We start from the raw sequence: 26,332 nt of genomic DNA on the forward strand, positions 1-26,332 counted from the left end.
AAGAATTTTTTTTCAGTGCCTGTGCATTTTGTTATCTGTCAAATAATTTGTATATACATTTTTCTGATTTGCTACTATGTTTTGTACTCACATTTTGTCTTTGTCTGATATATTTTGTACTTAGTGCGTGTGCACAACATTTAAATATTCTGTAAGTTGTAGAATTTTGTTAATTAAAGAAAAATTTTGCCGCGCTTGGCAAGTCCAAATGACTCACCATCGCTGCCAAATTTTTGCCCCCCCAGTGGAGGGTTATGAAACACGTATGTAACATAGCAGCGATGGCGAGGCATTGTAGCATCTGTGACCAGAGAGTATGCGCTTGACCGCGCGAGTGTTGCGAGCAGTTCTCAGTCTGTCAGTCAGTCGTTGCGAGTCTGTAGCTCTGTCTAGTTGCATGCAGTACTCTGTCAGTCGTTGCGAGTCTGTAGCTCTGTCTAGTTGAGAGCAGTACTCTGTCAGTAGTCGTCGCGTGCAGTACGCTAGTAGTCGTCATGCAGAGCGGTCGATCAGTGGTAGCAGTCCAGTGGGATTGCGTGATGTGGTCTGTCGGCAACACTGGTCAAGATGCTGAATGAGGTATACTGTTAATTAAGATAATCATCGGATAATGTAAAGTTTAATTATTGTAACTAATTTTCAACGAGTGCCCCCAATAATAACTTTGATTTCAAAAGCAATTTTACATAAAATTTTCATTTAATTGAAGTAACTATTTCGTTCCACTTCCCTTAAACAAAAGTTTCAGTTTTCAATTAGATTACAAAAAAAAAAAAAAGGGAATATTATTATTTGCAATGCAGTTCCTCCAAGCGGTGCGCAACAACAAGAGCAGAAATTTGACTAGGTGTTGTAATGAGGTAAGAATTTAATTTTGATTTTTTTGCACAGGGCCAAAGACCGATATTTCGGTTTAATTGAATCATTATTATCACTGAGATTTTCTTATCACTGAATGGACTTTAATTTTTTATGAAGAACTTATACTTGAGTCAGATTGCGATTCTCACTTTTATTGTCATTAAATTTAATTGCAGGGAGGTTACGTTGGCTCCCATTCATTTATTATTTCTGTCATGTAAATTACGGTGGAGAGGTTACACTTAGCGCAATGTCCATTGCCATTGGCATTCCTAAATAATATTTCTGTCTTGTAAATTTTTGTGGGGAGGTTACAAGCACTGTAAAGCATGTCCAGAGTTATAGTGAGGCATTGGCGTCGGATGTTGTCTTTCATCATCCGTAGAGATATCGGTCGATCACGATACACTTGCGACTTCAGGTAACCCCAAAGCCAATAATCGCACGAACTAACGTCTGGGGACCTGGGAGGCCAAGCATGACGAAAGTGGCGGCTGAAGACACTATCATCACCAAAGACGAGCGCAAGAGATCTTTCACGCATCTAGCAATATGGGGTGGTTCTAATAAAACCCCATGTCATTCCAAGCATGTGTGTCAATTTTTACCTCTCTATCTACATTATTCCGTGGTTTATTAAGTTTTCAAATTTATACTGACTTTTGGATCACCTGGTATATGGCTGATATACGGTGCCAGGGAAAAAAATTGCAATATGGAGACAGATTGTGCGACATAAAAGAGTCGGTGGACAGGTTTCTACATCTGAAAGATCATGTCTATACAGATTTCTCCCCAGTCTCTTAAGAGTGGCGCTAGTAGCGCCACTATGAGGATACAAATCAGGTTTGTTTAAAATGCATGCTGTAACAGCCGCGAGCGTTGGTTAACTTTCAGATTTGACGTGATGAATTAATGTTAGTCAAGGATTCCTTTAAGGCGACAAAGGCACCTCTCTGAGTTTGAATGAGGTGGTGTAACAAGGTTACGAGAAACCGGATATTCCTTCTGTGACACTGAAGAAGGACTTGGCAGGAGTGCAGTACTGTGCCTGATTGCTGGCAGCAGTGGTCATGAGAATTTACACTCGCAAGGAGATTGGGCTCCGGACGTCCACGGGGTACTACAGAGACGGAAAACCATTGTGTTCAGGGTATGGTCCTGGCGCATGGTACTGCATCTGCAGCATCAACGTGGTCATCAGTTGACACCAAAATGACAAAACGAACTGTCACAAATAGGTTACTTCGAGGACAACTCCGAACACACGCTCTGTAGCGTGCATTCCACTGACCCGAAACCATAACCACGTGCGACTTCAGTGATGCCAAGTGAAAGCTAATTGGAGGGCTATGTGGGGGTCTGTTGTATTTTCTGATGAAAACTGGTTCTGCCTCGTTGCCATTGACGGTCGTATAGTGGATAGGAGGAGGTCAGTTGAGGGCCCCAAACCTACCTGTCTGCGTGCTAGACTCACTGAACTTATACCTATATGGTCTGAGGTGTGATTTTATATGACAGCAGAAGCACATTCGAGCTTATCCCACGTATCCTGACGACAAAGATATACATCAGTCTGGTAATTCGACCTGTTGTGCTGCCATTAATGAACAGCATTCTGGGAACTGATTTCCAACAGGACAACGCTGAGCCACATACCGCCTTTGTAACCCAACATTATCTATAGAAAGTCAATTTGTTACGTTGGTCTGCTCGATCGCCAGATCTGTCTCCAAGAAAGCACATATGGCACATCATCAGATGATAACTGCAGCATCATCCACAAACAGCATTAACTGTCCCTATATAGACCGACAAAGTGCAACTTGCATGGAACTTCACCCCACAAAACTGACTTTCCAAAACTGTATAACCCAGTGCATGCATATTTGCATGCTTGCAATCAAGATGGTGCGGTCACACTGGGCATTAATGTGTCAGAATTTCACATTTGCAATGATTTATCGCAAGTTTACATTTATGTGTGATCTTGCAATGTTAATCATTTAACTATGGGACACAGACAAATTGAATGCCGGAATTACCTTACTCTACATTAATAATTTTTTGGTGTAGCATTTCATTTTTACTTCGGTGTATATATCGCGGCTAAACAGGTTACTTTTTTTATATATTCTTCAGTTGTCTGTATATTTAGCTTTATTGTCTCACTTCTGTTTCCTGCTTTCTAATTGCAACGGATCTGATGATGGCAGTAAGCTGAAACGAGTAATATTAATTATTGTAAGTATGTGGTCAAGACGGTTGTTTATATACAAGGTGGAGAAAAATTGTGTCACGAAATTTTAATCCTGGATAGTTGATGCCACTAGGATCGAAAATTAATAATGTTGTGTACTTCGACAACGCACAGTTTTTAAACTACGGGAACTTGGCGCCACACACTCCGATTGCCCTGTTGCCGGATTCTCTGGACAACGTATGAATGTGAATACTTTGGCTGCCGGAGATAGCGGTGTGTCCAAGGCGGCCAACACGCACGGTGGTAGAGCGCCAGCTTTCCATTCTGGGGACTGGGGACGAATACGCCGGCGTCCCGACACACCCATTATAGTTTCATGATAAGACGTACGGGGAAAGAACACGTCAACCGCTGTTAGTTCACGAACAGAAAGTATTTTACAAATTGTGTCGGCCCCGAAAACAGCCTCTTTTGTAACTAGGACGTTGTTTACGTAAAGCAGCTGCTCGAACTGGCGATCCTCTGACGCGACATAAGCTTATTAACGTCGAATGCTATTTTGCCGAACTCTTTCAAAGATTCCTGGCATTAACCTGACGTGAATGGCGACATGTTGAATGCGATCCACTAATTTCTCTTCGTTTCCTAGGTGGTTCACCTCCGGGTGGCTGAACTAGAATCTAGAAGAATGCCCACAGGAAAAGTCCGGTGGCGTGAGGTCTGGCGATCGCGGGGGCCATGTCCTGCCAGCACCTCAGCCAATTATCCGGCCGTCGGAATTCACTTAAATTTCCGAGCACAGCATGACTGTTATCCGCAGGCGCCCGATCATGCTGAAACCACAAGTGTAGCGGTATGTCCAAGGGCACATCTTCGAGCAGACCGGGTAGAGTTTCCTACAAAACATGAAGATAATTTGCCTTAGTAAGTCGAGGAGGTAGACGGACTGGCCCAAGCAGGTGGTCACAATGCCAGCCCAAATGTTGAACGAAAATTGTTGCTGGTGTCCGTGGACGTACGTGACGTGAGGATTTCCCCTTGCCAAGTAATTAACATTTCGAGGGTTGTAAAGGCCATCCCGCTGGAAGGTGCACTCGTCGGTAAACAACACAATGGGGGGAGGTCGAGATCCCGTGCAATGCGTCGGAGAAACCACCGGCAAAACCCTAGCCTGTGTTCACAGTCCGCCACAGGATTTAGGTCTTGGACAGGGTGAAAACTAAATGGATGCTGGCCGTCATCCCTCAGAACCTCTTTGACTAACCGACGAGTTACCCCCGTGCCGTGTCCATCCGCTCGAGTACTAGTCGTAGGCGTTTCCTCGAACCGCTCGAAAAAATTCTCTTCAAATGTAGCATCCCGTCGTGTTCCAGGGCTTCCAGCATTACCATGATATCCCGCTAACGAGCCTGTTTCGCCAGGATGCCGGTGAATTGTTGTAAACATTTAGGGGTGTTTGTGGCGTCTTTGTGAGTACCGTTGCTCATACAACCGTCGAACGGCATGCGCATTACCGTCGGCTATCCATAAACAAAAACAACATCTCGTTGTTCTTCAAACGAATACTGTACCGCCATGCTTACTGTGTGGCTATTTGGTAGGTGATAAGTGTGTGCGCTCCGAAGCGAAGCTTACCTGTGAATGTCCCTGACCTGAGGTGGAGACAAACAGCAAGGATCTATTCGACACCTGTGCTTAACACGTTTGGGCAGTCACAGGGCGAGGGACGTTTGTATGTGTGAACCGACAACCATAGCACTGCCCATCAGCCGACGAATGGCAACAGGGCAATCCCACAGCCAATCGGAGGGTGTGGCGCCGAGTTCCCGTAGTTTAAAAATGGTGGGTTGTCGACCTACACAACATTGGTAATTTTGGTTCCTACTAATATGAACTATCCAGGGTTAAAATTTCGTGACACAGTTTTTCTCCACCTTGCATACAGTGCCAGCTAACTTCTTTACAGGCTTCATGTCATCAGTGATTGCTAAGAGAGACACTACACAGACTGGCTACAGATGACTAAGCTGCAGGAGTTCTTGTTGGAAGATAACAGTACTTCAGTGTAGTCGGGGGCACCCAAAGCGAAGGTGATTTGCGTCCTATCCTTCACCACAACAGCAGAAAGGTGCCACTACCCTATGCAGCCTCGAAAGATGTTTAGGATAAATTTGATTCTGGCTATGTGCTTTGGCATTGATTTTGTATGAGATTTCGTGGGATAAGGGACCGATAGGTTAGCTGCTGAGTTTTTCTTGCCTTTGTGCCGTGACGTTTCTCCCCTTTCCCATTATCAGTGATCTATCATGAGCCACTGTGGGGAGTATCGGTAACCCGTACTTTGTGCTGCTGTACAGGCAGTGTGCCCTCTCACAGCGGCTCCTTGTCTAAGTGGCCTACAGTGTCAGTGCCAGCGATCCCACAGTGTGATTTCATCCAAGCTAAATTAACGGAACGGTCTCCTTCTCGCATCGATTCCAGCACTTCCGACAATCTGTTACGTGGGCTTTTCGGTCACACAGCTGATAAAAATGAATTAAGTATCTCTAGAGCACATAAAGAGGTACTGAGTAGCAAATATAGAGAAACTGCCACCCGCGAACGGCAACGAAGTGCTTCTAATGCTGCAGTAAGTTCCGCGTTCGTGATACTCGCCTCTGTTGGTAATTTGAACAGCTCACCCTTTTTACAAAGACGGTGCGCAGGTCGCGCTTCCGATGGAATCACTGGTTTTCGAGCCGTCTGTATAGATATATATGATGGTAACATTTCGTTATTTTGTTTGAAACACCCCTGATGAAATTCCTTATTGGGTTTTATGTAATTTACCGAAGCCGCCAAACAGTTAATTATTATAATTATATGACCGTGTGCTTAATGGATGAAAGGCTATCGGTTTTTCTGCTGTGGTTTCGGTGGCGTTTCAACCGAGTGCGGCTGTTTTGCAACTGAATATTGGAATGAGTGAAAGTTTGTCTATTATTAAGGACCACAAAGGTAGTGATGTACAAACTCATATATTTTCTACCAGCACACAAATTCTGAGGCAGTTGATACCTTCGCCTTACACGTCTAATTATGATATTTTTATTGGTTGCTGATTTTCAGTACTTCGTCACACGCAATGCTGATGGTTAACATTCACAAGAATCCTCACTGCAATCCATGGTTGTTGCTGGCCGACACGGTCACTTTCTGTTTCATAATACTCGCGAATCAGTATTAGTGAGGGTTGTAACATTATGTGATTGCCTTATTATTTTAAATCATTCACTAATCGAGCAGTCGCTCGGCAACAGCTACAGTTAGTAAATAATGTTGCGAGAATGTAAAAGGTGAACGACCTGTGACGTAACTTGTTTATTGTCGAAGCGCCGTCAGAGATACAGTGAGTTATTGACTTTGAAAACTGCGGCGCGAAAAATGGACAGAAGAAGAACACTTTTAGACATTTTTTTTTGAGGTACGAGATATTCTCGATGAACAGTTACTCATTCCTCTCTTGTCTCCTGTAACTTGTGTCGGACGCGCATGTCTTGCCGCCGTATTATTATTGTTAAAAATAATATTGTTCTAGTGTAAAGTAAATGTGTGATACTAAAAGTGTCTAGCAGTACATTTATAGTGCGACGTGTATGTGAAAACGTCAAAGGAATTGTTTTCATTACGAGAAGTGCCAGTCAAAACGGCATCCATGTTAGATCCTTCATTGCAGTGTAAGTTCGTCTATTAATTGCCAAAAATTCAGAGTTAAATGGAATTGGTGTATGGACTATTCATTTACTATAGAATCTATGTCTCACTTCTTTATGAAATTATTTAATTTTCTATATGTTTCTGCCAAATAGAGAGTTCACAGTCACCAATTCTTTCGTCGAGTTCGGACGGAAGTTGCATGCGGCGAAATATTTTCTCCGCGCCATATTCTACTGGTAAATGCATGATAAACTACGGTCCCTTAGGAAATTCATGTTGAGCTATCCAAAAATAATTATATTTTGAATAGGCATTTACTCTCCTCTGCAATGCAACTTCCGACTGATCAGACGATCCAACAAGAAACAGCCGCACACGGTCGGCGTTCGCAAATATGTTTTCACCGCTGATTATAGCTATATGTTACAGCACAAAAGTAAACATATTGGTATAATTAGCGACTACGAAAGGGGACATTTATAACTGTATGTTTATGTATACACATTACGTAAACATATCGTTATAGGGTCCGCCCCACGACGATCAGTGGGACGTGCTCACTCGTCATACTCCGGTGAATTTTACCGTTTGCAACTCACTCGACCACCATTCTTGCCTGTCTTTCCTGCCCTACTTGTTACTCGACACACTCCAGTGCTACTTCTCGCTCAATACTAGTCTCACTGCCTACTGCAGCGCTCGACAATCGACTACTGTCTACTATCGACCTGGGCGTCGGATACTAGCATCTATGTTCGTGGGATCACGGATCCCTTACATCCCTGCCCTAAAAACCTTCTTTGTAGCCACAGGCGAAAAAGAATAATAGGAAAAAATTATCACATAGCATATAAATGAAAATGATGAATATAAGTTCTGCTTCATATACTGAAAGTTACATCGTATCGCTAATAATACCCTATTGACTCCGGTAGCAAACTGCCCCTACAGAAACATAATACAAAATCAACAAAATCAATCTATCTTAATTAACATAGCATGGTAAATATATTTATAAAACTATGTCTTACATTCAATTACCAAAAATCTTCACTTTCAAAGGTTTGTACGAGCCTTTAACTACATATTTATTACAACTTGCTACAGCAAAGACGAAAAAACAAATTAGTTGAATGCCAGCTACCCCCTTTGGTACGCCATCCTTTCAGGGGGAGTCCTGCCACCCATACTACTATCACTCTAACTTATAACTCTCTTGGCCAACACACATCAAACTTAAGGAAGAAATTCACAACTTATTCATTTGAGTCTTGAACACAAGCAAAATTGAATATCAAAACAAAATAGCATTTACACCTTGACTTATGCAATTATTTTACAATCCCTCATACCTCTACAGATCCAATAATATTAAATCCAATAATATTAAATGCTCCATCATACCACTAAATATGTCTCACATAACTATTTGCTTCGCCATAACTAATGTGGTCACCCAATGAAAATTTTAAATTACTGATCATTTCATTTTGCCAAACCTTTACTTCCACCGCTAACACTCAGATGAGAAATATAATATTTCCTATTATACTGTCATTAATTCAAATCTGCTATATGGATATTTATTATTCATTACAAGTGCCAGAATTCTGCTTCTAAACCTTGATGTAAGTACAACCATACTTGACTCTGATAGCTAATTGGATACATGAATTACTCATTACTCATGAGTTACACTTTGTTTTATCAGCATACTTTAGATCAACATGTATACCTGCAAATAACTTGCAAACAGATGTTGCTCATGTCCTAAATGGCATACTTCAATACTTCAAACATCTCATGCTCAATACATTTCATTACACATAACACCCTCAATTTAACAGCAACCTCAAGTGCAAGTAAATGTATATCTATCTTCAACCTACATCAATCCTCCATATACTTCAATACCTCAAACATCGCATACTCAATACACTTCATTACACATAACTCCTTCAACTTAACAGCAACTTCAACTGCAAATAAATATATATCTTCAACATACATCAACCCTCCATATTCGCTGCAATAACCACATAAAAATACTACTCCAGGCTCCTTGGCCTCTCCATTCATCATATTTCACATCATTTATTCGAACAACTATCTCCTCATGTATTTGTTTCTTTATATGCCATACGAATTACAAGCTGATACATTACTTCAATTTTCTTACAACAGTTTGACCTTTTCTTGCCTCACAAAACAACTCTATAACATTACACAAACTCTTATTTGACCAATTAGCTTCCCATCACATTTTATTAACATTGGCTTTCTGATCTGGGTCTCATTTTATTACTTCTGGCACTATTACTTTTGTAATGTACTGACACAAAACTGATTTTTAACTTATTGATTCTTTGACACCTCACATCCTACATCAACAGTAGCTGCTTATCTTTACTTTAAGTCAACTATAAATCTGCTACATGGTTCCTGACTGAATTACTTGGATGACCACTACCAATCCTAACTACTAAACACTAACTTTCGTAACCTAAGGATAGAGAAAGATGGAAGAGAACTTGAAATAAGAAATAAAGTCTCACCCAGCAGGGAGTGTACCAGTCGCCACTTGGTTTACCAGCAAAGGAGTTGCTGGCTCCCTACACCTAACTTTCTTCAATTCGTATCTCATGATCCCTTTGTCTATCTTCTCCCCTCTCATAATTCCTGTCATTATAATCATCATCTCTCCCATGATTGTGGTGAAACTGTCGACCATTGCCATGGTTCCTATGTCCATTACCCCCACCTCAACCTCTGTAATTCGGTGGGCCATTAAGCTGACTTTGACGGTAATTATTTCCACCTAGGTTCTGACCACACATCTGGTAATTTTCCTGTGCATGAATAGTTTCTAATTGCTCCAATACTTCCATTAAAGTATCTTTATCTTTAATCAGGCTTCCAGATAAGTTGTCTTGCATCCTACGACTTAACCTCCCTTTAATTGCTGATATAATTATGTAGTCATTCAATGACTGCCCCAATGTTTCGTTCAACTCCCATAGACACTCAGCAAATTCTCTCAAGGTACCCCTCCAGGTATTAAGGGACTTGCGATGCAGTAAATCTTCAAGTGTTGCACACTGGTGACTTTTGGACCAGTATTTCTTTAAAAACTCTTCCTCAAATTGACTGTAGCTGGTACCTTCTTCTTTCTTCCTAACACCCCAGGTGAAAGCTTCACCTTCCATTCTGTCAATTGCGAACTGAATTTTATCTGTATCTCGTAAGTGTGCTGGGAAAACTCCTCGTAACCACTTAGTAAATATCATTGGATGTAATGCCCCTTTGGGTTTATATTTTTGCCCCATGTTGGTCTGGGTATACATATTATCAGCATTTACTAATGTAACGACCTTGCCCTCCCCTACTGTTAAGGAGGCACTATTTATCTTCCTATCAATCTCTTCAGTTTTAGTTTCTAGCTGTTGTACTCCCTTCTGCAGCTGTTTGATCTCACTTGTGACTATATGTTCCACAGCCTCCTCCAATTTCACTTGCCTATTTCCCAATTTACCAATATTAACCTGGCACAGCTGCTGCACCTGTATCACGTCTTCAATCCATTGGTTCTGGTGTGCTTCCATTTCTCGCATTCTCCCCTCCAACTCAGTCTTGACCTCCCTGACACCCCCCTCAGCCTTTCCGATTATCTCTACTTTCATATCGTTCATCTCTTCTCGGAATCGATCTACCTTCACCTGTAGCTTGTCATCTCTCTCCTGAAGAGTTATTCTCATCTGTTCCTGGAATTCCTGCAGTCCTTTCCTCAAGTTTTCTTGGTTTTCTTGGGACATCTCTGCTATACTTTTCCTGATTTCTTTATTTTCTTTCTTGATTTCATCATTTCCTTTGGACATCCCTTATATCCACTTGTTGATTTCTTGGAGCATCTTCAGTATTACTGACTGCGATTCTCCATCCTCAAGACTCAGTTCCTTTCTAAATGGTTTTACTGGTGTCTCTGCGTAACCAGTTGAATGACGCAGTGGGCTGTCCATTGACATTCCACTACTACCAATTCCTGACTCATCCTTGTCTTCCTGCCCTATCTCCATTTTTCTAACTACCTCCTCCACAACCTTTTCTTTCAATTCATGATCCATTCTCAATTATTCACTATACACTGATAAGAAAAATAAAGTAATCTCCCAGTAACCCAAACACACACTAATTAGCTAATAACTAAATAATCCTTCACTGTATTAGGTTAACCCAGACTGGCAAAACAGACCTCTCCATTGAACAGCATAAATTACAGAAGCCTATCCAGATCAAACATCAATGACTGCATTTATACACAAAACCTCAAAGTAACATACACACAACTTAAAAGACATGTAAACATTAAGTTTACAATAAATAATGCAAATGAGACACTATTCTGTGCTGTACAGCATGAAAACACGAGCATATTAGCGCACCATGCTTCAGAGCAAATTCGCAAGGAAATGTTAAAAAAATATTGTTTTTATAATTTCTGCAATTGTCAAATTTAATTAGAAGTTCCTTCTGCGCTCTGAAGATAGTGCAATATTAATTAGCCTCGCGCCAGCAAATCGTCCTCACTCACCCCTCGACGAAGTCGCGATGTTTTGTTTGAAGTCGCGCTACTAGTCGTGTTGGCGTTGGCTCCTCCGGCGCGGCAGCTGTCAGGCGAAGCGTCGTTGTAGCTGGTGTGGTGCCGTCCGCGACGAATCGCGCTGACGCAGTCTCGTAGTTCGGTGGTTGGCGACGGGATGGAGCTGCTGTCACGTATTTCGTTCATAGGCGGGTAGGTGGCGCAGGCGTCGTATACTTCCGGGGTACGCCACTAGATGTCGAACTCCACGTCGTCGTTGTTTCTACTTCAGCCGCTTGGCTCCGCTGCAGTCACTGGTCAGTGTGTTACATCTCCGCTGTCTAAATCCTTGGTGTCGGCATGTGGAACTGCTTCACTGCTTCAGATGCATTGGCTAGCCACTCACAGAGTCTAGAGTGACGTCATCCAACAATTGCGCCACAGTCAACACTCGCAAATGCGTTAACAGTTTATAGGACCAAATCAAATAGAGCGATTTACACCGTTCAAATGATAATTTCAGATACAACGTCACGTGAAAACATGTTCCTGATACTTTCGTAACGGAATTTTCGCTGGTTCACTCGCGGTTACGCACAAACGCTCTATTTCTAAGAGTATGAATTTTACAGAAATTCACGCAGGTTCTCGTGTCCATACTTCAATATATTGTTTATTAACACTGCTTTTGTCACTTGAACTAGTACAAAGAAATTGTTTACTGTTTCTGAGTCACATTTGCACTGTATTCTCTAAACAATGTGCTTCGTTCCCGCGATTTCTAATTTCACCATAAATGTTACATTACACTGTTTCTAGTTGGAATACTGTAATTTTAGTCGCGGTAACGACAATACCGAATTATTTATGTACTAAAATTGTCCGATAATTACAAATGTCATTCCACTGGAACCAAAAATGGTGCTTAATAAATCATTGTTCGGGTCCGAAGATTGCAACTGACCTTTTCACGGGAGCCAAGATGAAACACCCCCGTTTAATTCCTTTACTGGGTTTTGTGTAATTTACCAAAGCCGCTAAACAGTTAAATATTTGATTATATGACCGTGTGCTTAATGGATGAAAGGCTATCGGTTTTTTTTGCTGTGGCTTCGGGGGTATTTCAACCGAGTGCGGCTGTTTTGAGATGAATAGTGGAATGATTGAAAATTTGTCTATTATTAAGGACCACAAAGGTTGTGATGCACAAAGTGTATTGTATTTTCTACGAACACACAGATTCTGACACAGTTGCTACCTTCGCCTTACACGTCTAATTACGGTTATATCTTTTTATTGATTGCTGATTTTTAGTACTTCGTCACACGCAATGCTGATGGTTAATATTCACAACAATCCTCACTGCAATCCATGGTTGTTGCTGGCCGACGCGGTTGACGCGAAACACGTAATTCGGCACTTGTCACTTTCCGTTTCATATCACTCGCCAATCGGTATTAGTGAGGGTCAACCCCACGACGATCAGGGGGACGTGCTCACTCGTCATACTCCGGTGAATTTTACCGTTTACAACTCACTCGACCACCATTCTTGCCGTCTCTCCAGCACTACTGCTCGCTCGACTCTCCCCAGTACCACTCCGCACTCGACACTCGTCTCACTGCCTCCTGCAGCGCTTGACAATCGACTCCTGTCTGCTATCGACCTGAGTGTCGGATACTAGCATCTATGTTCGTGGGATCACGGATTCCTTACATGCTACAATTCTACTATGGAACCCATGACGTTTCTGTATTGCTATGTCTCGTTCAACATTCGCTGTGTGAGCTATATCGTAAAACTTGCTTCCACCCAGGAGAGAGCTCAAAGTGTTGTGTGGCTTGCAGAAACCAGATCACTGATTACTGTGCAGCGAAATTTCGTGTCCCATTATGGAAGGAAACACCTGACATCAAGTTATCGTAACATGGATGGAAACTTTTTAACGATGGGATCGGTTCACAAACGGTCAGACAACGGCAGACCATCTGGTTCGTAGTACACTGTGCAGGCAGTTCGAATTGCATTCACGAGGTCGGATTAGAAATCGATTAGACAAACTTCGCGATGTTTCCAAGTGCCAAAGAGTACGGTGCATAACGTGCTTCGCAAACGTCTTAAATTGTATGCGTACAAGGTCCAAATTATTCAGGGATTACAACCAGGTGATTGCCCAAAAACTGAGCAATTTGCAATGGACATGCTGAACCGTCTGGATGGGGACAGTGATGTCTTGAGGCGTGTGTGTTTCACCGAGGACGCTACATATCAGGTTTATGGCTGCGTTAACTGCCACAATGAACGGATCATAACGTTCTCATGTCGGACGGGAACACATTCGGGATTTTCCAAAGGTTAATGTGTGGTGTGGTTAAATATGTGATCGAATGATTGGGCTATTTTTCTTCCTTGAAGGCAATGTAAGAGGATACTCGCATGTTTACCTAGACATGCTGGTGAATTCTGCCGTTCCCCAGCTACAGGATATCCAAGACACTATTGTCTCTCAGGAAGATGGTTCTCCCCCTCATTGAGCTTTACAAGTCCGTGGTTTTCTTAATGGAACCTTCCCTAAGAAGTGGACTGGCAGAGACGGCACATTCAATGGCCCGGAGATCACCTTAGATTACCCGCTCATATTTCTTTCTCTGGTGGTATGTGAAAGATATTATATACAGAACATTGTTCCTGATGTTGTGACATTGCAACAACAAGTCAGAGATGCCATTGGCACAATCACACCAGACATACAGCAGAATATGTGGCAAGAGACTGAATATGGGGTAGATATTTAGCGTGTTACCATTGATGCAAATTTTGAAGTGATTTAATTGTTGAAGTGTAATACCTGTATTACATGTTTATGTATGGTCCAGAACTTAATGAGTAGAGGCATAAGTGGCATAAAGCATGTTTAATTTACTGAATGCAGATAAGAGTTACAATGTGTTCTTACAGGGGTAAACATTTATGGATTCCCTTTAAACTGTCTCCGGATATTGTGTTAAAATCTCCCACTAAGTTTTAGTTGTGAGGTGAGCCATGTAGTTAAAGAGCCGGTCGCTGTGGCCGAGCGGTTCTAGGCGCTTCAGTCTGGAACCGCGCTACTGCTACGGTCACAGGTTCGAATCCTGCCTCGGGAATGGATGTGTGTGATGTCCCTTGGTTTGATTAGGTTTAAGTAGAACTAGGGGACTGATGACATCAGATGTTAAGTCCCATAGTGCTGAGAGCCATTTGAACTATTTTTTGTAAAGGTAACGCCAGTTATCATGTTCATCTAGGCCATTTCAGAGAGAATGGGATTCTAAGATTATTTAGTCTAGGTGCTCTAATGATCTCTGAAATCTCCTGAATAACTAAATATGTTTGGACTAGGGGAGGCAGTATTCTAGTGATTGAGAAGTGTCCAGTTAATCACTGTGTGATTTAGGTTTAAGGCGGTCGATTTCAGATAGTCAGATTTATATGGATTCCCCTTAAGAAGGAAATGAATTGGAATGTGCCTCAAAGTTTAGGGAACCTTGTCCGGAAACGAAAGAGTCGAAAACATAAGCGAAAATCATTCTGCGGTCTTGGACCGTGGAGTACTTGTACTGATACTGCTGTTGTTAGGAGTGCAGGGTAGGCAACTTTCAGAGGCGGTAGCATGGACCAAAACAAGGAAAGAATATCCACAAACATGGGCTCTAAACTGCATATCTGAGGAACTATGACCATTTGTTCGTCTTCGCTACTGTGGAACACATCTCCTTTATTGAAAAAGTGCTCATAGCTCCTAACGTATGCATTTTATAGCCCTTGTTTACTAGATAATTTTTTTGGTTTGGTTTATACTACCACCTCTGAAAGCTGCCTTTCCTACAATAGCAGCAAGAACAGTGTCAATACATGACGCATTCCACTGTGAGAGGTATCAGAATGGTTTCCACTTAATATTTCCATTCTTCGTTTCCGGTTCGGGGATCCTTACCTCAAATTGATACATTTATCCCCCTCCATCATCTTAGAACGTTTATAACATCACCACGGAGTCACCACGTATCTGCAGATACATACATTTACAGGTGCTGGCACCTATAAATTTGAAGCTCGGTAGCGTCCTTGGATGGCGTTCCCGGACGTGGGTTCATATGTAATACTTGATTTAAGTCCCCTCTACAACCTCTTGAAGTGTGTTACATGTATTGTGTACACATCGTATAAAAGGCAATGTTCTATTGACTCACTCACTGATTCACCATCGCCCAACCCAAACCACTAAGGACAGATACTTGAAATTGGCAGAGTGTTTTGATCTTATGCTGTAGGCGACGTTTAAGAAGGAATTTTTTGAAATTCCTCCAGTAAGCGGGTGAAATAGGGGATGAAAAGTTTTTTTTTAATAATATGCAGCTATTAACACAGACCTATTTAAAGTGATATTTAGTTTCTCGGTCAGAAATAAAGAAATTCGTGTTCCTACGTTGTTGGAAATTTAACCCCTACGATGGTGAAGTAATGGGTAAAAATTCTTTAGCAGATAAATCGTTGTTAAGTAACTAATAAAGTAATTTTAAAACTACATTATCAAGACTGGTATAAGGTTTGTGGGTTGGAAATAAATAAAAACACGTGTTTCAGTGCTTTTGGAAAATCCACGCCTTAAGGGAGTGAAATAGGGGATTATAAGCGTTACAAAATTGTTCATTACGAAAGCCTTCTGAAAGTTAAATTTATGAAAATTTCTATGTGGTATCTCTGTTGGAAATGAAAGAATCATGTTCCACTGTTTGTGAAAATTCAGCTCCAAAGAGGGTGAAATAGTGAATGATAATTTTTAAGAAAGTATTTCATTACATTAAAAAATGCACAAAATCCCCAGACAGAGGCCCACTGGTAACGAATTATGGAAAGAAAACGCAAGTAGAAAGCTTCAAGTTTCTGGGAGATATTACACAGAAAACAGTACTGAACTAGACATCTAATGAAGAGAGCATCACGAAACTACAGAAAGTATACAAACTTACGTGGAACCATCACAACAATAAGAATGTTTCCATCAATGCCAATTTAAGACCCTATAGGACTAGTCTTACCAGAGGCCGTGTGTGCATCAGAAAAAATAATAATCAAGGAAGGAAATAAAATCAAGAAGAGGGAAAAACACAAGAGGAAGATACTGAGAATAATCTGCGGCCTAGTTCAGAAAGAGGGGATCTGGGTAAAGTTACCGACAAAAGAACTTCACGAACAGACAGAGATGATTACAAACAACATAAGGAAAAGAAGGGCAAAGTTGCACGGACACATACGTAGGATAAACGAAAATAAATTAACACTACTAATACGGTGAAAACTAAGTCAGTAAAGGAATCCATGGAAGACTTCAAAAAACAGAGCATCTCCACGGAAGACGAGACAGACAGGAAAAAAACACAGAAAAATCTGAAAACAGATATTTCAGCAAACACTATAAGAGAAAAAAACAGGAAATATGTGAACAGAAGACAGGAAGAAAAAACACAGTGATTGTGTGAGAGTTTTTTGGAAAAAAAAGAGAAAGAGGCACAAAAATACCATGAAACTTTAGTGTTTTAACGCTCTCCTTAAGGAGGAATTAATGACGATGATAATAATAGTAATAATAATAATTCCACTAAAACTGGTATTTAACTTCTGGGTGAAGTGTAAAGAAACATGTGTAAGGGGATGGATTTTCTACGAAAATATCACCGTAAGATCTCAGAAGGCATGATTAACAGAAACCTTTGACACCAGCAACCGAAATCGGTATATAGTCAAAAGTACATTAGGAGAAGACTATGCTTTAGTAGCCGTAGTTACCGCGAAAAGTTAGAAGGTGTTGCAATTTGTGAACCAAATGAAAGAAAACTATTTAACAGTCACCACGAGAAATTGACTTTGTCAGAATTGCTTACGAAAAAAATCGGCTCATTAATATGTTTTCTGAATAGGCCTAATATACGTCCCTAAAATTATTTTTGATGTCATTACTACGCAAACGTGGGCGAAGCAGCTGACGCTAAGCTAGACCTAAATTTTATTCGGAAGCTAAACGCATAAACAAGTAAAGCTCTCTGAAACACAATGTCGACATTTGAGATATATTCAGAACGTATCGTTGGGTTCATTTCAACGGAAGGACCACAGATATCCACATGTTTGTGAGCGTGGCTAACAGCATTTTGTGAGGAGGCCTCCGACGTTTTTCCTCGGCGGCGTGAATGGCTTTATCATCTGGCGTCACCCTCATAATTCTTTCGACACGGGTACAGTCTCAGTCTTGGTAACAAGTGTAAGGTACGTGGAGTGAGATACGCAGTGGACGACAAACGCGTCGTAACTTCAGACCGGAAGGACGTCAAAGTTTCTGTGCGATATGCGCAGGCTTGGTGGGGCAGTAAACAAATTTCCGCGCCATTTCTTTTGAATAGCGCATAAAAGTTGTTATGCAGACATCAACATCTTTAGGGCGACCTAGAAGTAAACATTTTACGAAATGTGATCCTGTCGTGTCCCAGCTAACGGTTTGAATGATATCTCGAACAAAATGTCCGCTTCTTTCATCACGAATATGGGTCGTGCTGTAAGAATGAAAGTTTGGACGATTTACAGTTGTTTGCTTCGCTACTGACATTGAATTTCACACTAATGGTAACTAGGAATTAGTATGGTTGCTTTTCATAACGTGCAGGAAAGGTCTGTACCACTAACAACCAATTTATTTTCTGTTATACAGTCAACGTTGAGGACATATTTACAACTAAGTTCCAACTGACTCACTGTATGTAATGCAAGACAGTACCTGACGCTCCTGAAAATTGTTTAGAATCTTCGCTTATAGTTACAAAACTGTCGTTTCAGATAATTTCTACAACCTTTCGACTTCTCAATGAAATCATCCACAAGACTGAATCACGCAAGCCATTGAACAATGACTGGTCGAGAGTACGTTTTACCATTATCATTCACTCTCTCACCGATTCGAATCCGCATATTTAGGAGCCAGACGGGATTACCGACTACCTGTGTACGTTCACTAATACTTCTCACGTAATTTTCATTATCTTTACGCTAGATATTCTACCACTGCTGTAGATTCTATGACTATCTCAGAGAAGATAATCGCTTTTGATTGACCTCCTGATCTTCTTTATTCTTCCCTATTCTACACTTAACTAAAAAGTGGTTCAAATGGCTCTGAGGTCATCAATCCCCTAGAACATAGAACTACTTAAACCTAACTAACCCAAGGACATCACACACGTCCATGCCCGAGGCAGGATTCGAACCTGCGACCGTAGCGGTCGTGCGATTCCAGACTGAAGCACCTACAACCGCTCGGCCACAGCGGCCGGCCTTACTTTACAGTCATACTATACTAGCAGTGCATCTCTGAAAGTGTTTGACTACTGCTGGTTGGCCTTTTAGACGCAAATATTTGCACGATACTGCAAAATATACTGCAGTAATATTTCGCTCGGGATTCTGTTTCTAGAAACGCACAGAACATTCGCAGAGCGCTACCAGTACATCTATGTATTCGAAAGGTCTATCGTACTATGGTTTCTTGTGTTCGTTGGCCCTACCGTTTATATTCTGTTTTCATAGTATATCCGATTAACGTAGAACAGTCACCATGGTACATAAAACACGCATGAAGTGCCACACCACGCCGTGGCATGGACTCGACTAATGTCTGCAGTACTGCTGGAGGGCTCTCCACAAAGCCGTAAGAGTACGAGCGGGTGGAAATCTCTTCTGAACAGCACGATGCAAGGCATCCCAGATATGCTCAATAATGTTCATGTCTGGGGAGTTCGGTGGCCAGCGGAAGTGTTTAAACTCATAAGAGTGTCACTGGAGCCACTCTGCAGCAATTCTGGTCGTATGGGTTGTCGCATGGTCCTGCTGGAATTACCGAAATTCGTCGGAATGTACAATGGACATGAATGGATGCTGTTGATCAGACAGAATGCATAAGAACGTGTCGCCTGTCAGAGTGTATCTAGACGTATCAGGGATTCCATATCACTCCAACTGCACACGCCCCACACCATTACAGAGCCTCCAGCAGCTTGAACAGTCCCCTGGTGACATGCAGGGTCCATGGATTCAAGAGGTTTTCTCCATAACTTTACACATCCATCCGCTCGATACAATTTGAAACGAGACTCGTCCGAATAGACAACATGTTTCCGATCATCAACAGTGCCATGTCGGTGTTGAAGGGCCCAGGCGAGGCGTAAAGCTTTGTGTCATGCAATCATCAATGATACACGAGTGGGCCTTCGGCTCCGAAAGACCGGATGATGATGTTTCGTTGAACGGTTTGCACGCTGACACTTATTGATGACGCGGCATTGAATTTACAGCAATTTGCTGGAGAGTTGCACTTCTGTCACGATGAACGATTCTCTTCAGTCGACGTTGGTCCCGTTCTTGCAGGATGTTTTTCCCGCCCCAGCAATGTCGAAGATTTGTTGTTTTATCGGATTCCTGATATTCACGGTACACTTGTGAAATAGTCGTACGGGAAAATTCTCACTTCACCGCTACCTCGGAGATGCTGTGTCCCATTGTTCATGTGCTGACTATATCACCAAGCTGAAACACACTTAAATTTTCATAAGCTGCCATTGTAGCAGCAGTAACCGATCTAAGACACTTGTTGTCTTATATAGGCATTGCCGACCGCAACGCTGTATTCTGTTTGTTAACATATCTCATTACCTGAATACGCATGAATATAGTAATGGCTTTTGCGCTTCATTGTATATCAGCAGTAAGACACAATGTATGCCGTCACAGGCCGATAGCAACGCTAATACATCGACGACAAGGCCACTAACTCTTAGTTACGAAACATCGTTTTCGAATTTCTTTCACGAAACTATGAGGCGTAAATATTCTTGAACTAGTACCAAGACATGACGACATGAGGAATTTGGAAGTAGATACCTCCGATGTAGAGAAACAACTCAAATTATAGATCCATGTCATTGACATCGATTTATAGTAGACATTTGTAGCATATACCGCGTCCACAATTAGGAAGTATCTCGATGGAAACGACTTCTTGACACACAGGCAGCACGGATTCATAAGATATCGTTCTTGGGAACACTGGCTCATCATTCACACGAAGTAATGACTGCTATCGACAGGGGAACTGAGGCTGAATTTCTATTTGTAGATTTCCAGGAAGCTTTTGACACCGTTCCTCACAAGCAGCTTCTGATCACGTTGCGTGGCTATGCTGTATCGTCTTAGCCGTGCGTCTATAGTCGTGAAGTGCTGTGAGGAAAGCTTCAGTTTGTAGTAACTGATGGAAAGCCATATAGTGAAACCGATCTTACATTCTGAATTTCCCAAGGCAATGCTATATGCTTTCTACTACTCTTAGTCTATATAAACTGTTTTGACAGACCTCATAGATTGTTTGCAAATGATGCTGTCATCGTCTGCTGCACAGTAAAGTCACCACAAGATAAATAGTAGTTAACGAAATGATTTACACAAGACGGCTGCATGGTGTAAGAAGTGGCAGGTGGTCCTGAACAATAAAACACGGGGGCAAACTGTAAATACAGGAGTGCAGACGGGTGACGTTTCGACAATCACCGACATTTCGAATAGTGCACAGCCTGTCATTTTCAGGGCAAAAATACAGCAAAACAAAATGCTTAGCGGGATGAGGTCCTTCTCATTTGTCTCCACGTAGTACACAGTCCTATGACGCGCGACTTCTTGCTCGAGTGAGTGGGTTCTCCGGCGTGTGGAGCTTGTGGCTTACAGATTACCGTGCGCCACGTTTTACTAGACAGCGTTTTATACTCCGACAATAGTGTATCATCTACCGACAGAATTGACCCCTCTTTTACGTGACAGAAACTCCACTGTCGTGCAGCTTTTAAATTTTCATAATATGTTAAAATTATTCCTTACAATTTTAGGGAGAAGTTTTTAGTGTCTCATCGTAGTTACTGGATCATTTACTTTTGTAAGTGATCAACTACTTACAAATCACTTTGTAACTGTTACAGGTTTCCTCTTTCCTTACTCCTGTATTAATTGTCAGTTTTGGAGCACCCGCTCACTTTTATGATGTCTTAATCCTTAATGGTTCAAATGGCTCTGAGCACTATGGGACTTAATCTCTATGGTTATCAGTCCCCTAGAACTTAGAACTACTTAAACCTAACTAACCTAAGGACATCACACACATCCATGCCCGAGGCAGGATTCGAACCTGCGACCGTAGCAGTCGCGCGGTTCAGGACTGAGCGCCTAGAACCGCGAGACCACCGCAGCCGGCATAACCCTTAATGGATGTGAGATAGTGTGAATGCGTGGATGATTCTAAATGAGGAGAGTTTGCTTACATTTACGTAAGACTTTCTCTTCGTAGTATTCTGATACGTTAACGTATATGCACCTATGAATATCTGTAATGGAGCTGATATCCTCGTCGTTGAGAGTCCTCAAACAACGAACACGCACACACACACACACACACACACACACGAAAACTGGGAATGCAACTCACATCGGGAACGATAATAGACATACATACACACTGTAAACACTCGCACCACCAAACAACCAAAGATGAGCGACGTCGGAAGGCATATATAGTGAACATTAATAACTAACGGGTGAGGTGGTGTTAACGCTGAACTCTGTCCCTCTACTTTTTAACAAGGGAGAGAGCAAAATCCTGAACACCAGGGTCTCCGTGTTGTTATATTCCACTGGATGACCAGTGCCCACGCAATGTTCAGCTTTAGATTTCATCGGCTATTGTGTGTGAGCTGATTATGACCCATACACCGGTCCTTCACGGTCCTGATGCTCTAACCAATATATGACGTGACACAACTGCAAGAAATACCATAGAACACGCATTAAACAAACTAAGATCATCATTCACGGGTCCTAAAAGAGGGATAATGTTATATGGTGATCGAAAACCACGTTTCACATCAAACTTTCCGCAAAATAAGACCAATCTCGTTGGAAATGCTTGCAGCGTAAGGAAAAAAAAATGTCATAGACATTGGTCCATTTCGGTGTTGTCACCACTCACTGGTAACAAGGTTCTCGATAGTGCAACGCACGTCTCATCTGTCTCTCACTATTACCATTCTGACGGAAGGTAACCCTGAGATGGGGTAACTCTGCTGCCAAACTTTAAGGCTCTGAGAAGATGTGGGCCCTGTGAAGGAAGGTACGAAATACACTTTTACGCTGAGGTTATGGTGCACTGGCACTATTCGTGAGAATCGTCTGCCTAAGGAATGTCAACTTATATCCTCTAAGACAATGTCCAAAAGGAATAAGAGTGGAGATTTTGAGTACAAGAGCAGGAAGGAACGTGTAATTATTTTTATCAGATGGCTAGACAATTCTGCAGTGACAGCTGCTTCTACCAGCCATGAGATAGACTGATTGAATTCTGTGAGCCGACATTCAAAACCAGAGAAGAAAAGAATATTTGTACCGCGACCACCTGTTACTGGAGAAGACAACAAAAATATGAGGGGAACTAACCGAATGGATGAGAATGTAGTGATATATAGAGTGCGTATCAGAGGAAAGAAATGGTGCTGGCCACATTCTACATGGCTACTGGATGTGGCTGTACATAGTGCGTGGCTTATGTATAGAAAAACAGGTATGAATATGGCACAATTGCAGTTTCGGCGCTACATTGTGAAATGTTACCTGATTTTCAACACAATAACCCCCAGAGGACCTGGTCACCCTGCGGTAACCCATATTAAGGCAGAGTGTCGCATGACATCACATACGATGAAAAAAATCATTGGGTGGTTATGGTGCCACAGAGGACGCTGCACTGCACAAAACTGCAAAGAAACTCCAAGAACAATGCGCTGCAAATGTGATGTTGGTTTGTGCATGGTGTTTTGTACAATATCACAGAAAATGAATGCCATTGCCTGAAGACAATGTAAATAACGTTACACCCTCTTTTGCTTAAATTATTAATTACATTTTTGTTTACCTTGTTCTAGTAATTTTTATTAATGCCAAAGAAGAAATAAATATCTGAGTTGCAAAATTCAGAAGTAAAATTGATTCAGGCGGAAATGGGAGTCGATTTTGAAGCTAGACCTACGAAAATCGTATTCTGGTTCTCGGTCAGAAATGAAGAAATGCGTGTTTCAGCAATTTTGGAAATTTAACCCAACCCTGTCTCACTCCCTTCCCAACCACTGCTTCCCTTTCGTGTCCCTCGATTCTTATAACTGCCATCTGATTTCTGTACAAATTGTAAATAGCCTTTCGCTCCCTGTATTTTACCCCAGCCACCTTCAGAAATTGAAAGTGAGTATTTCAGTCAACATTGTCAAAACCTTTCTCTAATCTACAAACGCTATAGACGTAGGTTTGCCTTTCCTTAATCTAGCTTCTAAGATAAGTCGTAGGGTCAGTATTGTCTCACGTGTTCCAACATTTGTACGGAATCCAAACAGATCTTCCCCGAGGTTGGTTTCTACTAGTTTTTCCATTCGCCTGTAATGAATTCGCTTTAGTATTTTGCAGCCGTGACATATTAAACTGATAGTTCGGTAATTTTCACATCTGTCAACACCTGCTTTCTTTGGGATTGGAATTATTATATTCTTCTTGAAGTCTGAGGGTATTTCGCTTGTCTCATATATCTTGCTCACCAGATGGTAGAGTTTTGTCAGGACTGGCTCTCCCAAGTCTGTCAGCAGTTCTCCGATGTTATTCAATCCGTATATTGAGCAATCAGTAAAGGAAACAAGAGAAAAATGTGGAGTAGGTATTAAAATCAATGGAGAAGAAATAAAAACTTTGAGGTTCGCCGATGACATTGTAATTCTGTCAGAGACAGCAATGGATTTGGAAGAGCAGTTGAACAGAATGGATAGTGTCTTGAAAGGAGGATATAAGATGAACATCAACAAAAGCAAAACAAGGATAATGGAATGTAGTCTAATTCAGTCGAGTGATGCTGAGGGAATTAGATTAGGAAATGAGACACTTAAAGTAGTAAAGGAGTTTTGCTATTTGGGCAGCAAAATAACTGATGATGGTCGAAGTAGAGAGGATATAAAATGTAGACTGGCAATGGCAAGGAAAGCGTTTCTGAAGAAGAGAAATTTGTTAACATCGAGTATTGATTTAAGTGTCAGCAAGTCGTTTCTGAAAGTATTTGTATGGAGTGTAGCCATGTATGGAAGTGAAACGTGGACAATAAATAGTTTGGACAAGAAGAGAATAGAAGCTTTTGAGATGTGGTGCTACAGAAGAATGCTGAAGATTAGATGGATAGATCACATAACTAATGAGGAGGTACTGAATAGGATTGGGGAGAAGAGAAGTTTATGGCCCAACTTGACTAAAAGAAGGGATCGGTTGGTAGCACATGTTCTGAGGCATCAAGGGATCAGCAATTTAGTATTGGAGGGCAGCGTGGAGGGTACAAATCGAAGAGGGAGACCTAGAGACGAATACACTAAGCAGATTCAGAAGATTGTAGCTTGCAGTAGTTACTGGGAGATGAAGAAGCTTTCACAGGATAGAGTAGCATGGAGAGCTGCATCAAACCAGTCTCAGGACTGAAGACCACAGCAACAACAATAGCAACCCCTGTGGGGGTGTAATGGTGGACGAAAGTTCTTTTGACAATAAATCATTATTGCAGAGTGTTTGCTTTCAGACATTTCACACCGTACACGCCACCGGATCCTCTCTGTTCGATGGAGCATGAAACGTGATTCTTCTGAAAAGGCCAGCTGTCATCACTTAGTGGACGTCCAGTTCCGCTACTGGTATGCAATTTGTCGCCGATGAAAAGCAGTCAGCATGTGTTCACGAACCAGGTGCCTGCCGGGGAGGCGCATATGCAACAACTTTCGCTGAACAGTCGTTGAATAGACGATGTTGATAGCCCGTAGGCTCATCTGAACGGTCAGTTGCTCAACAGTTGCACGTCTATTCGCCAGTACATGCCTCCACAGCAGTCGTTCACCCCTGTCGTCAATGGTCTGTGGAGCGCTACAGTTGCCTCGGCTCCGGTTTTGGATAGCGCCATGCTGCCATGCATGGTATACTTTAACCACAACGGCACAAACGTAGCCATTTCTTGGCCCAAAAGCCAGTGATCATGCTCTTTAGGACGGCAGATAAATTGCTTCGCTTCCGCATTACGACAACGACTGCATTGTTTCCCGCTCTCCTCTCCCCCCCCCCCCCCTCCCGATACGCCTTATATACTGTACCTTTTGGTGCTAGTGCTGCGAACTGCCGTCTGCGAGTGGTTACTGCACGTCGACATCGAGCATGCGTGATAGACACATTTTGATGAATGATGTTCTTTAATGCTTTCCGCACCTAGGTGGAACCTCTAGCAGCGGCTCTGCTTCTACACCGCAATCGTTCATCACATACTTCTGAAATTCGATCGTTCCCTGTGACTCCTTTTTCGTTTCAGTGATGGCTGCTATATTGAATTCAGATTCTCCTAATTCTTGTTCCTGTTCTTTTTCCTTATGTGTCACACCTGTTAGATTCCATGTTACTGTTTTAAACGTTTGGTTTGCCCTTACCCTTTACCTTATTTCTTTCATGGGTACGTATGTAATGATCAGAGAGAAATTTTCTTTCGATTTTTTACAATCTGGCAGGGTCGCAGACACTGCTCAGGGTAAGGACGGCGGTGGAGCTACCATCTCTGATCTCTCGTTCCAGCGCATCTTATTTTTGACTTGATCCGACGTAGAAAGTTTGGCTTCTCCATGGCTTCGAGTTCTGTCCTCTCGTTGTGCCAGTCCTGGACCGCCCCGGGTATTTTATTTCTCCAGTACCCGCCGTATCTCGTAAGCGTTTCCCAATGCATCAACTTAGGAGGCGCTCGATGGGAGACTAGCCGCATTACACTACCAGTCAGATTTCTGTGCTAGTCCAGCAGCTTGCGCTGCAGAACTTCTAAGAAGTTT

This window comes from Schistocerca serialis, chromosome 7 (genome assembly GCF_023864345.2).
Source record: "Schistocerca serialis cubense isolate TAMUIC-IGC-003099 chromosome 7, iqSchSeri2.2, whole genome shotgun sequence".
NCBI lineage: Eukaryota > Metazoa > Arthropoda > Insecta > Orthoptera > Acrididae > Schistocerca > Schistocerca serialis.